Below are 16,504 nucleotides of genomic sequence, written 5' to 3' on the forward strand. Positions count from 1 at the left end.
GGGCCTGGCGCGGCGGTTCCGGCCTCCGAGGAGGGGTGTCTCGACTCCCGCCTTAGCCGGGTGGGCGCGCCGCGGGCTGTGCGCTGGAGCTGCTCCGAGAAGGGCGCGGAGGCAGCCAGGGATACGGTGGTGGACGGTGGTGGACAGCAAGCCAGGGATACGGTGGTGGACAGAAGTGGAAGGGAGTTTAGAAGCCAGGGGTGGAGAGGGGTGACCTTTATGGAAGGGTCGGGACAGGAGGAAGGGGCAACTTGCGCTCGACAATGGGCATAGGACATGGAGGGAAAGGAGAATTCAAGAAGATACTGCCTGAAATCCATCTGAGAGTCTCTTCCTTCTTTCCTCTTTGGAAATGGTTGTAACCCGAGACTTTGATTTCGGTCCCATTCAGTTTTTAAACTTCAGGATAGATCACAGAATCTTGCTTTCGTCACAGCCACTTGGGTAAGGTTTCCACTTCTTGGGAACTTAGCCCTTCTGATCATGTTTCTTTGAGATTTTCCGAAGTTAGATCAATTTCTGAACTGCAGAAAAGAGTGTGAGCACTTTGGCCCTAAAATATGGCTTTTAGCCTAAACTGTTGAGCACCTCGTAGCTCAGCATTACCTCAGCAACACAGTGACTGCTGGAACCTTGGACAGAGTTTCTACCTGTACTGCTTTGTGACTTCCTCTTCATTTTAAATTATTCAGTTTCTCTTACCATGTGACTGCTTATCTTGACAAAGTGTAACTATGTAGGGTGACCGAGAGGTCCGTGTTGTGTTCCTTAGAACTATGACCTGGATCATGATTTTGAGATTAAATACCTGTGTGAAAAACTTATCCTCTTTTTCTTCGTGTTTACTCAGATAGATATGCATGAGTGAAATGAATTTCACGGATGCGATATAACTGGAGTGAATGTTCAGATTGGACATTCACAGGAACCGGAGTCATTTTAGGTGACAAGTAGGGAAAAAGTACTTTGCTAATGTATTATGAGGTCAAGTTTTTGGAATATTTGACAAACATTGAAATTGATTTTTGTAGCAGCCTTGATTTTTGTGGAAGCCCAGGTTGGGAAGGTGCTATTCTCATTTCACAATGAACAAACACATAAGAGTGATGACTTGAGTTTTTAACAATTTATTGCTTTTTTTTTTTTTTTTTTTCTTTTTTACTGGTCTCTTTCTCTCTTTTAGATTGCAGATCGCTCAGGGCAGGGGTCATATTTTATTTGGTTATCTGGCCACTAGGTTAGTCCCTGGCATGTTGTGGGCACTTGGTAAATGTTTGGTGAGTAAGTGAATTTCTAAAGGTTACATATCTGTAAGTGGAGGACAAGGGATTTGAACCCAAATCTGGGCTCTTAGACTTGCTGTTTTCTGTTATTGGTCCACGTGAAGAAGATAGGCCTGGGAAAAAGGCTTGGGTTGGCTTCTGAGTCTCTTAATTAATGACTATCCCATTTAAAAGCACTTATACCAACATCTCATTTAATCTTCACCACGGTCCTATGAAGGTTGGTATTGTCCCTATTTCTACATATGGAGAAACATGGAGGCTTAGTAAGGTCCTTGCTTTAGAGTCCAGAGCTAGTGAATGACTGAACAGGGACTCAAGCCCAGGCCTTTTATCCTTAGCCCTGTTCTTTTCCATTCATTGAAGCAATATAAAATTTTACTTAAAGTTTTTTAAGTATAAAAAGCATGACATTTTAAGGAAAAAATAGTACATAGATCACAGCAAAAATTGTGAATGTAGAATGCAATTGAAATTTAGAAAACTCTATTATAGCTGCCTCTTTCTGGGAAAACATTCTTTGATTCAATGAATATAAGTCCTTAATCTATGGCAGGCATTATTCTAGAGTTGCACTGTTTGGCAGGGTGGCCAATAGCCATATGGAGCTGTTGAGCACTGAAAATATGCTATGAGTATAAAATACCAGATTTTGAGGACTTAGTGTGAAAAAAGTAAAATATCTCAATGATGTTTTTACATTACAATAAATATAATTAAATTAAAAATTATACTGGACAGTGCTGTTGTAAACACAGGGAATGTGGTACATAAAAAAGGCAAAATCCTGCCCTTGTGGATATTAAATTTTAGTGGAGAAAAGAACAATAAACGAAACCAAGTAAAATGCATATTATATTGTAATAAAGCAGGGAAGCAGGATGTGGAATGTTGCTAGGGTGGCACTTTTGAATTAGGGTCCTTGGAGAAGCTTTCCTAAGAGGTTAACAATTGAGTGAAGATTTGAAGGAGGTGAGGGAAGGAGCCGTGTGGCTGAATGGGGACATAGTGATTCAGGCAGAGAGAACAGCAAATTCAACAGCCCTAAGGACAGGTACTCCTGGAAGGTTTGTGCACCAGCCAGGAGGCCAATGGCTGGATGGGTGCGAATGAGTGGGCATGAGGACGATGAGGTCAGAGAGGTGTTGCGGGTAAGGAGAGAGATGGGCAGGTGGTGGAGGGCCTTGCAGGCTATTGTATGTTTTGAGCAGTGGAGTGGACACGATCCATCCTGCCTTTTAACAGGTTTACTCTTGTTGCCATGGGGAGAAAGAATAAAGAGGAGCAAGGCTAGAAGCAGAGAGACACATTCAGAGGCTACTGCCATGATCCAGGTGAAGGATAGGCCGGGTGGTAGTGATGGAGGTGGTAAAGAGATGTTGGGCCCTGCGTATATTTTGAAGTACAGCCAGCGGGGTTTGTGAATGTGGGATGTGAGAGGAAGAAAAGAGTCGGGGTGACTCCATGGTGTTTGGCATGAACAACTAGAAGAGTGGAATTGTCATTAACTGAAATGGGGAAGACTGTAGGAGGAACAGAATTTGGGGCTGTTTTGTTCACACTGATTGCAAAATGCTTATAGAAATCTAAGTGAAGATGTGTTGTTGACAATTAGGGAAGTCTGGTGACAGGCCTGGGCTGGAGATGTGCATGTGGAAGCTGTTAGCATGTGAACAGTATTTAAAGTTAAGCGACTGGACAAAGTCACTTACGGAGTAGTGTGAATACATATCCAAGAGGAGTGCTTCTTGTTAGAAGTTAAATTTCAAATTAAAATCTCAGTTTATACTGTTATATGAGTAGGTATTTTAAATATAGCAAAGCATTGTATTACATTTGGGGAGCTTGATTTTCTCTCCTTTTTGCTTTTCATTTAAAGACATTTTTGAAAACCACAGCTAATGGATTTCTTTTTTCTTGAGAATGCTGCTCTTCCAAGTGTGCATCTTTGTAGTGCCGTTGAAATCAATTTGAGTGCCAGTTTCTGGAAATAGTCTGGCTTTTGGGGTTGGCAACGGATTTAGAGACTTCCAAGAAGGATGGGAAAGAGACCGTCTGGAAGGATGGATGGGTAATGGGTTTTTAGTGTTTAAAATATGGGTTTTACCTAACATGTGTTGAATGTATGTTGTTTGTCAGGCATCCCATTGTTTTATAAATTTAAAACAAACAGACCCTTACTGAGGTGGAGTGACCCACATGAGGTCATGTAGCTAAGATATGGAAGAGCTGGGATTTGAATCTGTTTTCTGATTCCAGGTCTGATGCTTCCATCAGTAAGACGTGATAATGGGTGCGTGAATATAAACCCCAATGGAATCAAATCAGTGAGCTGCTTTTGAGTGATTGTGAGTGATTTTGATTTAGGGCTATTATAGACTCTGGAATTTCTGAAAGGTAGGAAGAAAAGAGATCTTGTTTTCCTTAAAAAGAACCAACTTAATCTTTTCTAGAAGGTTGCAGTCCCCTGCTCCTCCCTTTCCCACCCAGCTTGTAAACAAATGTTCAGTGATTTAAGTCAAGCGTTAATACTTCTAAAAACCCCAAATACCAAGCCTTGACAGTCCTGACCCCTTAGGGCAGGTCCTCTTCCTCTGTGTCACCCATGTATTTTGCTTCCTGTTTTGTCATGACATCTGCTTTCCAGTCTCTTTTATGCATTTTTTTCCAGTCTCTTTTATTACTGCCCTTTAATTCCACTGTACTTCCAATGATATGACCTCCCCCTCTCCTCCTCTCTCTCTTTTTAATGTGCTTGGTCATTGGGCAAAGTTCAAATTCGTTTGATTGTTTTTCAAAATGGGCCTTCAGAGTAGAAGGTAACTCAATGTGGGATGAAGGAAAGAGGCCAAGAAAGAAGCATTAGTGTTGGAAAGAACTGGAAAGGCATGAGATTGTGAAGGAAAGGAGGAATCTTTTAAACAGACCCTTCTCTTCCACATCTTTCAAGAAGTAGATGCAGGTGGATCTATAGCTATAAATAAGAAGCTTTGCCTGTTTCTACAGTTTGCTAATTAAATATAAAATCTAGGTGCTGGTGAGTAGTTTTGCTCTTCCCTGGCTCATCTTCTATACAGGCCCTTTCATCTCGAGATCAGTGTTCAGTGGTTTCTTTACTCATAGCTGGGTCAAGAATTTCAGGAATCCCAGAGCCTAGAATTACAACATCAAGAAGAACTAGTTTAGCTTGCCATTAATACTTGAAGAGCACTTACTATGTGCTGGCTGCTTCATCTCAACTAATTTAATCCCTACAGTGAGCTTATAAGATAAGTACTATTAGGTTCATTTTATAGGTGAATTGAGGTTTAGAGGGTAGGTAGTTTGTCCAATATCAGTCAAGGCTAGTGAGCGGTTAAATCTACTTGCCTATAAAAGATTGACTGGTCTGAAAGGTTCTTGCTGAAGTTGGGTGATAAGAATAATCAGGTAATTTAGATCTTTCAGGATCTATCACCTGCTAAATCTGAGGTGTGGTTGTTTCCTTGTTGGGGGGGAGGAGGGGTGTCTCTTAAAGCAAGATATCTGAGCTCCCAGAAGGCAGGGGCCCTGTGACATTCACCTTTGTATTCCAGGGCCTTGTGCAGATTGGTGTCTATGAGCATTTGTTGAAAGACTGATCTTGGCTCAGGACTGGACAAGATGAATGAAAGGGGCCTGGCAGGGGCATGTCAGAATTCTGTCTGCCTTTCTGCTGAAGGTACCCTTGACTTTTATAGTCTCCTGGCTTTGAGAATTAACCCATCCTAATCCAAGTGTTGAGTTGTCCATTGACTGATAAATGGATAAACAAAAGGTTGTATATCCACACAATAGATTATTATTCAGCCATAAAAAGGAGTGAAGTACTGATAACATGCTATATGGGTGAACCTTGAAAACATTATGCTAAGTGAAAGAAACCAGACACAAAGACCACATATTATGTGATTCCTTTATTTGAAATGTCAAGAATGGGCAGATTCATAGAGACAGAAAGCAGATTGGTGAGGTTGGTGGTTTTTAGGGGCTGGAGGCAGGCAGAGAGGAAGGAAGAGTGACTAGTGATGGGTATGGGGTTTTCTTTTTGAGTGATAAAAATGTTCTGGAGTTAGTAGTGATGGTTGCACAACTCCCTGAATATACTAAAAACAACTGAATTATATGCTTCAAAAGGGTGAATTTATGGTATGCGAATTATATTTCAATAATAATAAAATAAAGAATCAGCCAGTCCTGTTTTGAATGCACTCTCTGTGTTCTGAGGGTCAAGTTAAGGTTTTAGTGTGGGCAACAGCAGCCATTGTCTTTCATCTTCTGGTGCCAGGGCATGTTCTTCAGCTTCCTCTGATGCTCTCAGCTGAATATGATAAAAGATGTTCTCCCTCAGGTATTTCAAGTATTTTAAACAAAAAAAAAAACTACGATAGATCTTTATTGTCTTTCTAGATGTCTCTGGAAACTGAGCCAGTGGGTGGACCCTTGACGTGCTTAATTTGGCTAATGAGAAGGACTCAGGAATTACTACCCTAGCTAATAGTTTCTTCTTTTTCAACAGCCAGTGGGCTATAGGTAAGAAAGGCTGGCTTTTTTCCTTTTTCTTATTTAAAATTAAAGGTGTTAGGGAAGAGTACTCTTTATTCTCTTCAGGGTGGAGCTGATAACACCCCCCTTCCCTGCCCCCCTCTCCTCCGTCCCAAGCTGGTAGTTAGGTTATATATACTACAGTCCAACTCTGAGCCAGAGGGCTGCTACCCTTTTGGTTGTGAGTCCAGCAGTGGTACCTGGGGCATGCCCACATCACAGGGTGTAGGAAGGAGAGGAAGGGCCTAGCAACAGTAGGAAGGGAAAGTGAGGTAAAAGGGAGCAGGTAAATGGGAAAGCTTTGGTGTGAAGAGCAGAAGATAGGCTGCCTGTTATTTATTCTTCTAATGTAGCCCTTCTTGCTTCATTCTGTCACTTGTCATTAAAATAGATACATTATTTTCAAATTCTTAAAAACTAATCAATTGTGTTAGTAGTGATATCAACAGATTGTTTTGAAATAGAGCATGAAAAATGCCTTTTTTTTTAAAGTGATTAAAACATAATGATACACATAGGATTCTGTTTTGTATTGGAATCACAATTAAGAAACAGACTATTTCAGCAAGACCATGTCCCCTGTAACTGCAGAGTTATTTCTTAAGGAAGTTACTGTGGGGTCTGGATGCAGGTGGACATGGGAGCGGGATGCCCCAAAATGTGTTGCTGATGTGCTGAAAGACTTCTAGCTTCAGCTGGATGTGAATTGAAATCCACATCATTGAAGGCCTTGCCGCTAATTATATTAGTTTCCTGTTCCTAACCTGTGTAACAAATTACCTCAAACTTGATGGCCCCAAACAACATAAATTTATTCTTTCTTAGTTATGGAGGCGAGAAATTCGAAGGTGTCAACAGTGTCAGTAGGGCCATTATCCCTCTAGGCTCTAGGGGAGAATCCTTCCTTGCTTCTTTCAGCCCTCCAAGCACTTGTTGGTTTGGGGCTGCATGACTTCAGTCTCCACCTTAGTCTTCACATGGCCTCCTCCCCTGTGTCTTTGTCTTCGACCCTGTTTCTCCTATGAGGGCACTGGGCCCAATCTAAGTCCAGGGTGGTGATCTTATCTTAAGACTTTTAACTTAATTATACCTGCAAGGATGGTATTTCCAAATAAGGTCACAGTCACAGGTGCCAGGGGGGTTAGCACTTAGGCATATTTTTTTGGTTGGGGCCACCATTCAACCTTCTACACTAATGGAATATAGGTGGGATGTTCTTATTAAAATTAAATAAGGACATCATCCTATTACCTGATTTGAAGAGAAGCCTTTTCCTTTCATGAATTTAAATTTTATTTATGCAGAAAATAATACATGCACATAGTTTAAAGTCAAATAGCATTATAAGACTTACCAATGCAACAGGAGTCCCTTGCTTTATCCCATCTTATTCTTGATTCTTGTTCTGTATAAACAATGACCAGTGGCCCTACTGACACCAGTAACTCTATTCTGCTACTGACTTCTGCATTTCTAAATGAGTTCCTAATACTGTTATTTCTTAGCCTGTCCGTTTTATCTTTTGTTATTTAGCCACTGAAGATGAAGATTTAGCTCTCTTTGCAGCCAGTCTCCACATACACACTTCTACCCCATCTTCTGATTACACCCGTATCACACATCTTGATTAAATTATTGTGCTTTTACGATTATGAATATTATTCACAGCTGAGCTATGTTGAAAGGATTATATTTCCTTTCTTGTACTATTGTTTTTACTAAAGTTACATATTTTCTAATTTTTTTCATACGCTAAATTTTCTGTTTACCTATCACTAGTTCAGCCCCAAACATTCTGATGGGATAAAATACTTGTTTCAATGCAGTCAGATGTATCATGAATCTATTTCTTCTGTTTTCTTTCTTTCATCTAGAGACAACAACTTCCTATAAACTGTCTAATCTGGACTGGCTGCTCTCCAGGCTGTTGCACTGGGACTTCTCTTCACCACCATTCTGGGAATTCCTTTTTGCCTTTCCCATGTGAATACCCAGGATCCTCCATCTTTTTCATTTATTCCCCTTGAGCATATTTTTCAGTAGCTTCCTGAGAAAGCAGCTTTGGAAGCAACTTTTTTGTGACTTTGCAAATCTGAAAATATCATTGTTTTCCTGTCATGCTTGATTAATGGTTGTCTTGGTTAAAGAATTCTACATTGGAAATTATCTAAAATTTGAAAGCATTGCATTCTAGCATTCATATTGGTACTGAGAAGTCTGATGACATTCTGATTCCTGTTTTTTTGTAAATACGACTGGAAGTTTGTGTACTCTGTCTTCATGTTCTGAAATTTCATGCCATTGTGCCTTAGCGTGATTCTTTTTCCATTTATTGTTCTGGGCATGCAACTGGGTCCTTTCTGTCTTCCTATCTTCCTTCCTTCTTACCTTCCTTCCTTCCAAATTCCATTCTGTTCTTGTTTCATGGATACAGTATTTTCTCTTATCTCTGTGAATTGTTTTAAGGTTTTCTTTGACCTCTGTTTCATCTAACTATAAGTTTTTTTTAATTGAGATACAATTTATGTGCTTTAAAATTCATCATTTTAAAATGTGCAATTCAGTGGATTTTAGCATTTTCACAGAGTTCTGCACCCATCACCACTATCTAATTCTGGAACATTTTCATCACCCCAAAAGAAAACTTGTACCCAGGTTAGCAGTTCCTGTACCCAGTGTTAAATATTTAACTACCATATAACCCTTTACTGGGAATTACTGGGTTATATTCCCTTTACTGGGAATTACTGGGTTATATGGTAGTTAACCCAGTAAACATATAACCCAGTAAAGGGAATTACTGGGTTATATGGTAGTTAAATATTTAACACTGGATACAGGAACTGCTAACCTGTTTTCCAAAGCTGCTTATTGTTTTTCATTTCCTGTCAGTAATGTATGAGGGTTCCAATTTCTCCAAATTTTTGCCAATTCTTGTTATTGTATATATTTTTGTTATGGCTATTATGGTGTGTGTGAAGTATCTTATTGTAGTTTTAATTTGCATTTCTCTAGTAACTAATGATGTTGAGCAGCTTTTTATGTGCTTATTAGTCATTTGTATATTTTCTTTAGAGAAATGTCTGTTCAGATCCTTTGCCCGTTTTATTTTTTAGTTGGGTTATTTGTCTTTTATTGTTGAGTTGGAGTTATATGTTCTAGATACAAGTCTTTGATCAGGGACATGATTTGCAAGTATTTTCTCAATTTTTGTTTCGATGAGGTCATATTTATCTAGGTTATTTTTTTGTTTGTGTTTTTTGTATCATATCTATGAAACCATTTCCTAAATCTAAAGTCAGGAGGACTTATATCTATGGTTTCTTCTAAGAGTTTTATAGTTTTCACTGTTATACTTAGGTCTTTGATATTTTGAGTTCATTTTTGTATAAAGTATGAGGTAAGGGTTCAACTTCATTCATGTGCACATGGATATCTAGTTGTTCTGGCACCATTTGTTGAAAAGACTACTATTCTTTTCCCATTGAATCGTCTTGGCACTCCTAAAATCAATTGATCATAAATGTATGGGTTTGTACCTGGACTCTCAATTCTATTCCACTGGTCTGTATGTCCATCCGTATACCAATACCACACAGTCTTGATTGCTGTAGCTTCGTAGTAAGTTTTGAAATTGGAAACTGAGAATCCTCCAACTTTGTTCTTCTTTTTCCAGATTGTACTGATTATTCTCAGTCCCTTCCACTTCCCTATGAATTTTAGGATCACCTTAGCAATTGAGTTTTTTCTTCTTTGTTTTGTTATCTGGCTCTTATGTCTAAGGCTTTCCTCAAATAGTTGTTTCTATTTAAGCGAAATACCAACAGGCTGATCTGTATGCTAGGCCCCAATTGAGGGAAGGTGAGTGGGATTGGGGGACAGAGACCTCTCACGTTTCATAATATAGACTTTCATGTATGTCTTTGGATCAGAATGGTGCCTCATCCCTACCCTCAACTGTGTCCTAAGTCAAGTCTGGGTTAGTCTAAAATTTAATTCTCCTGTTTAGGATTAGGGAGGCGTAACTGCCTAGGTGAATTGAGTGGAGGAGACTGGGGCTCTCCTTCCCTTATAAGCTTTTATCAGTCTTCCTATTTTAGCTTAACTTATGCCCTCACTTTCAGAAGTACCTGTTGCCACCAATCATTGACCCTTTCTGGGATTCCTCAATGGCAGGCAGCTTGCTTCTTGTTGATGTCCCCTATTGCAGGCATTTAGCTTTCACTTTCAACCTACTTGCCATTTTCCAAAATCTTGCTGCCATTCTGTTGTTTCCTTTTCCATTCTTTTTTAGTAGATTTATATTTTTGTATTGCCTTCTTGTCTTTCTGATGGGGTTTGAGAAGGGAGAAGAGGTGTGTGTTTAATCTGTCATGTTTATTGAGAGCCCCTGGAAGACTCTAAGGGAAGTTTGTATCAGGGAGGTGGAGCAATGCTTAGTCTCCCTGGAACCACTCGTGACACAGAATTCCTCTGCAGTATTCTGTTCCTAGAGTTATTGTTGCCCCATTTTTTTCTTTTGCGTATTATTCTATGTTAATTTTTTTTGCATAATTTTAGTTTAGCCTTAAACATTCTGGTAGAGCTAAAGTCCTGCTTTCAAGGCACTCAGATTGGTTGAGGCCTAAACTCATTCAGTGATGCTAAAACTGGTTTGTACCCCAACTTTATATTAGGATCACCTTTATATTATGCACCTTTAAATAACATATCTGTCCCCACCTCACTTGAGACCAATCAAATGGGAATCTCTGAGGTTAGGAGTTGGTTGTTAGTATTTTTTTAAAAATGCTCTCTAGATAATTCAGATGTGCAGAAAGAATTGAGAACCACTGCTCCAAGGCATTTCGTATTTCATTAAGGATAATTTTACCTAACAGGATAAATTCAACTGCCTCTCCTATGGTTATTATCATTGTCCTCCTTCTTTATTGCCCTCCAGCCACAGTGGCCTCCCTTTGTTCCTTATGTTCCCAAGACATGCTAAGACATCTTAAGACCTTTTTATCTATCCGGAATGTTCTTCTGCAGATATCCTCAGTTCCCTCCTTCATCTTCTTCAGATCTTTGCTCAAAAGTCACCTTCTCAATGAGACTCCTTGTCTACAACTTTTAAAATTTCTGCTTCCAACTCTCACCCCAAATTCCTATCTCCTTTACTGCTTTGTTTTTTCTACCACTTGTCACCTGTATCGTTAGTTCTTTTATTTTCTATTTGGCATCCCCTCTCAGCACATGTCCTTTCCCTATGTTCAGTCTTTTATTGTATAAAGAAGCCAGTGGTGGAGCTTTGTTTATTTCTTTTCCCATGCTCTTTTCTGTATGTCATTCTGTATATCATTTTCCTTCTCCCTGAAGAACTTTTTAAAAAATATTTCTTGCCGGACAGGTTTTATTTGAGAAAGTTCTTTTCTATTTCTCTTATGAAGGATAACTTCACTGGATGTAAAAATTCCAGGCAGGCTTTTTCTTCCTTTCAATACTGTAAATATTTCACTGTACTCTCTTCTTGTATGGTTTCTGACAAGAAGGCTGCTGTAATTAATATCTTTGTTCCTCCATAGGGATGGTGTTTCTTTTCCCTTTGCTTTCTTTTAAGATTTTCTCTTTGTGTTTAGTTTTCTCCAGATTGAATATGGTAAAATGATATGCCTAGGTGTAATTTTTTTTAAAAAAACTATTGTCGTGTTTGGTATTTATCCTGTTTGATGTTCTTTGAGCTTCCTGGATCTATGGTTTGGTGTATGTCATTAATTTTGGAAAATTCTTGCCATTGCTACTTCAGATATTTCTTCTGCTTTATTCTCTCTTCTTCTGGTGTTTCAGTTATGGGTGTATTTTGCATCTTTCGAAATTGTCCCCCAGTTTTTGGATGTTCTGTTCTTTTTTTTCTTTAATCCTTTTTTCTCTTTACGTTTCAGTTTGGGAAGTTTCTATTGACATATCTTCAAGCTTACTGATTCTTTCCTCAGCCATGTCCAGTCTACTGATGAGCATTTTAAGGCATTCTTCATTTCTGTTACAGTGTTTTAGATTTCTAGCATTTTCTTTTGATCCTTAGAGTTTCTGTGTCTGTTTACATTACCCATCTGTTCTCGAGTGTTGTCTACTTTTTCCATTAGTGCCCTTAACATATTAATCATAGTTATTTTAAATTCTCTGTCCAGCAGTTTCAAAATCTTGCCATATCTGAGTCTGGTTCTGATGTTTGCTTTGTCTCTTTACATTGTTTTGTCTTGTCTGTTAGCATAACATAATTTTTCCTATTATGTGTTGGGTAATGGGAACTGAGGTGAATAGGTCTTTAAATTGGGGTTTTATTTTAATCTAGTTAAAAGTTGGTTTGTGTTTAACAGTTGCTGTAACTGTAGGTACTAGAGGCCTCAGATTCCTCTAGTGGCCTTGTACTGGTCACCCCTGTTATCTTGGTCTTCCCTAAGAACTCCTTAAATAGAGTGTGCACCCTTCAGCTCTAATTTGCTGATAATTGGACTCTGGATATAATGGTAAAGTGTGGGGGAGGAGAAGCATTTTGTAATCTTATGATTAAATCTCAGTCTTTTAGTGAGTCAATGTTCCTGGGCTGTGACTTTTACAGTGTTTTTTAACTGCTTTCCCCTTTAAGTGAGACAAGAAGACTAGAAGGGGCCTCAGTCAGGGAAAGTCCCTCCCTCCAGTTGAGATAAGGCCCTGGTAGAAGAGGGCTGTGTTACAGAGATGTCTCTGGGCATATTTCACAGTGGTTCCTTTTCCTCCTCACCTACCAGAGCCAGGGCTCATTCTTGGCTCTTTACTGGGAGAACCTTGTAGGGCAGCAATTTTTTTTCCCCTTCTGTTTTATTCTCTGATGTATCACTAGCACCAAAAACAGTGCATGGTACAAAATAAACGCTCAGTAAATAATGACTGATTGAATGAATGCCTTTCATCCAAGCTCATGTGGAAAAATTTCTCACACTAAAAGAATAATAAACCAATAACTTTTCTCTTGAGTGAATAGTTAGTTGGCCCCCAATGTTTGCTTATTGGGTTCTGTGGTGTTTGTGCCTCTCTAATCTAAAGCCCTGCCTCAGATGGGTTTGTTGTAGACTGGGTGTTCTGAAGCTTTTTTGACTACACCTTTTAGTAAGACATATGTTTTATATCATGGCCCAGTATACATGTACATAAATGTTCATTTATCCTAATGAACTTTCTTGAAAGATACTTTCCTTTATGTATAATGTACTCTTATATTTTCTACTCTATTATTTTTAAAAAACATTTTCAAGGTTTATATAGAGGTTATGTTCAGAGGGCAATATGTTTTTTATTTTTATTTTTAAAGAAATTTGGGCAGATGTGCCAGACTCAGTTTTGTCTTCTCCTCCCAGTATATCCCTTACTCCCTTCAATAATGAAATTCTTTGTGTATCTATAACCTTTGGGGATATTTTAAACATTGTTCTCCCTCTTCACCCTGCCTGCCTAGGCTTGTGCAAACTCAGTTTTTTTGGAGTGAGTTAGATGCACACACTTCTCATTGCTATGATCGGGAGAAAAAAATTATTGAGTCCACGTATGGTTTTGCTAGATAGGTGCAGAGTAAATTCTGGGTCTCAGGTTTCATTAGCTTCCTGGAGTGGGTAGTGGGGATTTGGACCTCATGCTCATTAGGACCCATGTCCAGTATGGGACCCTGAGGTAGAAGCTGATAAATAGGTTGAAAGGACTTTGACCAGGATGGGCTCTGACTTCCCTTCCGTAGTAATGGTTATTTTTCTTTATACATAATTGGAAAGGTTTTACAATTCAAAGTATTAACTTTGTAATGTCAGGGTGGTATCTTGTTAATTGGACCTGGAAAGAGAGACAAAGTCCCATATAAAAACATAGATTATGGTTAGTAAAGTATGGACTCTAATTATGAAAGCCATTGGAGGACAAAAACATGGTGGTGTCGTCTACTCTGTTTCTCCTGCTTTCCCAGTTGGTTTTATTCTGAGCCTTCTTTAGAATTTTTCTAATTGATTTTGTTTTGGAGTCACGAAGTATAGATCAAGAGGTTTGGTCTTTCTCCCATTTAGTGGGCCATGTAGGGGCTTCGAGTATCATTCTCTTGGATTTTCTTGAGTTCCCACCAGGAGCTAAAAATAGCTAGAGCTCAGGGAGAAGAAGTTAGTTTAAAAACTACCCTCAGTTGTGTAGCCTTAGGAAAGAAAGAATCCCAGTAAATGTAAAGATTTTTTAAAAGATTTTTTTATTTTTAAACTCTATAAATAATGTATTTCCAGCTTTTAGTGCTTTAACCTCTGTTACTAAAAGCCTGTTGGCTTAATTTACAATTATTAATCTTTCCTCCATTATTCAAGATATGATCATTTTTCTTCCTTAAAATTATTGTTAAATTATGAAAAAGATCAAAAATATGAAGTGGTTCAGAGAATAAGATAACGGTCATTAAAACTACCATCTGGATTTAATGAATATTAACATTTTGCCATATTTGCTTCAGAACTTTTTTTAAAAGATAAAATGTTGCAGATACAGTTGAAGTTCCCTTGGTCTCTTCTTAGTCCCATTCCTCTGCTCCCTCTTCTCCTACCTTAGAGGTAACTTCTGCTCTGAACTCTGTATGGATCCTTCTTATCCATACTTCTGTACTTTTATTCCATTTATGTATGCCCACAACAATATATACAATTGTTTTGTGTTAGTTCAAATGTATGCCAGTGCCGTCATACTATACTTAGGCTGCCACTTGCTTTTTTTAAAATTTATTTTCTTATAGCATTATAGTTTGAGATTTTTTCATGTATATTGAATTAATGTATTTTAAGTACTATATAGCATTCCTTTTTATAAATATATCATAATTTATCCAAATCCTCATTGATGGGTATTTGGGTTGTTTACACATTTTTGCTATTATAAACATTGCCGTGATGAACATCTTTGAACATGGTGGTTTCTGCATTTGTTGGAAGATTTTCCCCTGGTAAATACCTAGGAGTGGAATCCTGGGAGGTACAATATATGCACCTTTAATTCTACCTGAAGTTGCCAGATACCATCTAATTTGTACATAAAGCTTGCTCATCTGACGGATGGAGAGTTGATCTTTTTGTTGTTTACTGAAACAAATTTAGTCTAAAGAAGTCAAAACATCCTTTTTAATTTCAGAAGCTTGATGCTCAAATTCATTCATTTGATAAAAATTTAGGACTTCCTAGTAAGAGCCAGGCACCTTTCTAGACACTAGTGCTACAGGATTAATAGATGGGACACACAACTTGGCCCTCATGGAGCTTATGTTCTAGGGGCGAGAGAGAGAGACAAAAAATACAACAAATCAATACAATAGGAATCATGTCAGTAATAAATGCTAAGAAAGAAAAGTAAAATAGAAAAAAGTGCGTAGAGAGCTGAGGTTGATAGAGTGTTCAGAGAAGACCTCTTAAGAAAACAACATTTGAGGAAATGCTTGAAGGAAGTGGGAGAATAAGCCATATATGTGGACAACTGGAGAAAGAAAAAATTCTGGGGAGAGGGGTAGAAGTCTGGCAGGGGAGCATGTCTGGTATGTTCAAGGAACGGGGAGGAGGCCCATGTAGCTGCTGGGGAGCGAGTAAGGGTAAAGAGAAGTGGGAGGTGAGGTCAGAGAGGCCTGTATCACACAGAGAGGGAGAGTGTCATGTAGGACCGCCAACGTCATTTTGAAGACTTTGACTTTTACTCTGAGATGGACAAGAGGCCACTGGATGGTTTTGAATAGCAGAGTGATATGATATGACATATAATAATAATAATAAAAATCACTGCTGAATTTAGAGATTAGATCGAAGGGGACAAAGGGCAGCATAAGCAGGAAATACAATAATCCAGGTGAGAGATCATGATGCTTTTGACCAAGGCAGTGACAGTAGAAGTGGAGAGAAATGTTTGAACTTGGACATATTTTAAAGGTAGAACCAGTAGGATTTATTGAGATTGAATATGGGGTGTGAGAGAGAATGGGGAAGCAAAAATGAGCCCCAGAGTTTTGACCTGAGCTTCTGGATGGAAGGATTTGTCATTAGCTGAGAAACGGATTTGTAGGGGGATATCAAAAGCTCAATTTTGTCTATAGACAAAGAGGATCTGAGATTCAAGCGTGAGGTTAACACCGGACACAGCCACTTGGGATTGTTAACAGATGATACTTAAAGCCATAAGATAGGGCGAGATAACCAAGAGAAGAGGTGAAAGACCGGTGCTTTGGGACATTCTGTTGATTAGAGATTGAGGAGGGGACAAAGAGCAGCCTGAGAGGCAAGAGGAAAAGCAGGCAGGTGTGGTGTGTTGGAAGCCGCGGGAAGAAAGCATTTCAAGGAAGAAAGGTGATCAATGTGTCTGATGCTGCCAATAGGTCATATAAGACAAGAACAGAATTCACTATTGGTTTTAATAACTTAGAAGTCTGGTCTTAGAGATCCTGATCAGCATTGTATTCCTCTTGTTCTAGGTAACATTTCAGAGGTTTCTATTGCTACTCCGAGTAGAAAATTGAAGCATAATGCCAGTTATGGAGTAGTCCAGAAAAAAACTAGTCACTTTAAATGTTTTTGGCAAAAATGTTGAAGTATAAAATTGTTTGACTTTACCTATGAAAAGTGTCAAAGTCAATGTCACCTAGCTGT

At 38.8% G+C, this 16,504-nt stretch overlaps 1 protein-coding gene across 3 annotated transcripts in view; it reads left to right on the plus strand.

Moving 5' to 3' along the window:
* WWP2 (WW domain containing E3 ubiquitin protein ligase 2) overlaps positions 1-16,504 on the plus strand; it is a 123,016-nt gene that overhangs the window by 270 nt on the left and 106,242 nt on the right. Inside the window, exon 2 of one of the 3 annotated variants that reach the window (XM_025045297.1) lies at positions 3,543-3,631. The exons of 1 other annotated variant lie outside the window; for it this stretch is intronic. The gene's annotated coding sequence lies outside the window, so the exon portion shown is untranslated. Of the gene's footprint in view, positions 1-161; positions 445-3,542; positions 3,632-16,504 lie in introns of those variants that run through there. One more of the 3 variants, XM_015587777.2, reaches the window with a different exon arrangement.

Source organism: Pteropus alecto, unplaced genomic scaffold (assembly GCF_000325575.1).
Source record: "Pteropus alecto unplaced genomic scaffold, ASM32557v1 scaffold42, whole genome shotgun sequence".
Classification (NCBI taxonomy): domain Eukaryota; kingdom Metazoa; phylum Chordata; class Mammalia; order Chiroptera; family Pteropodidae; genus Pteropus; species Pteropus alecto.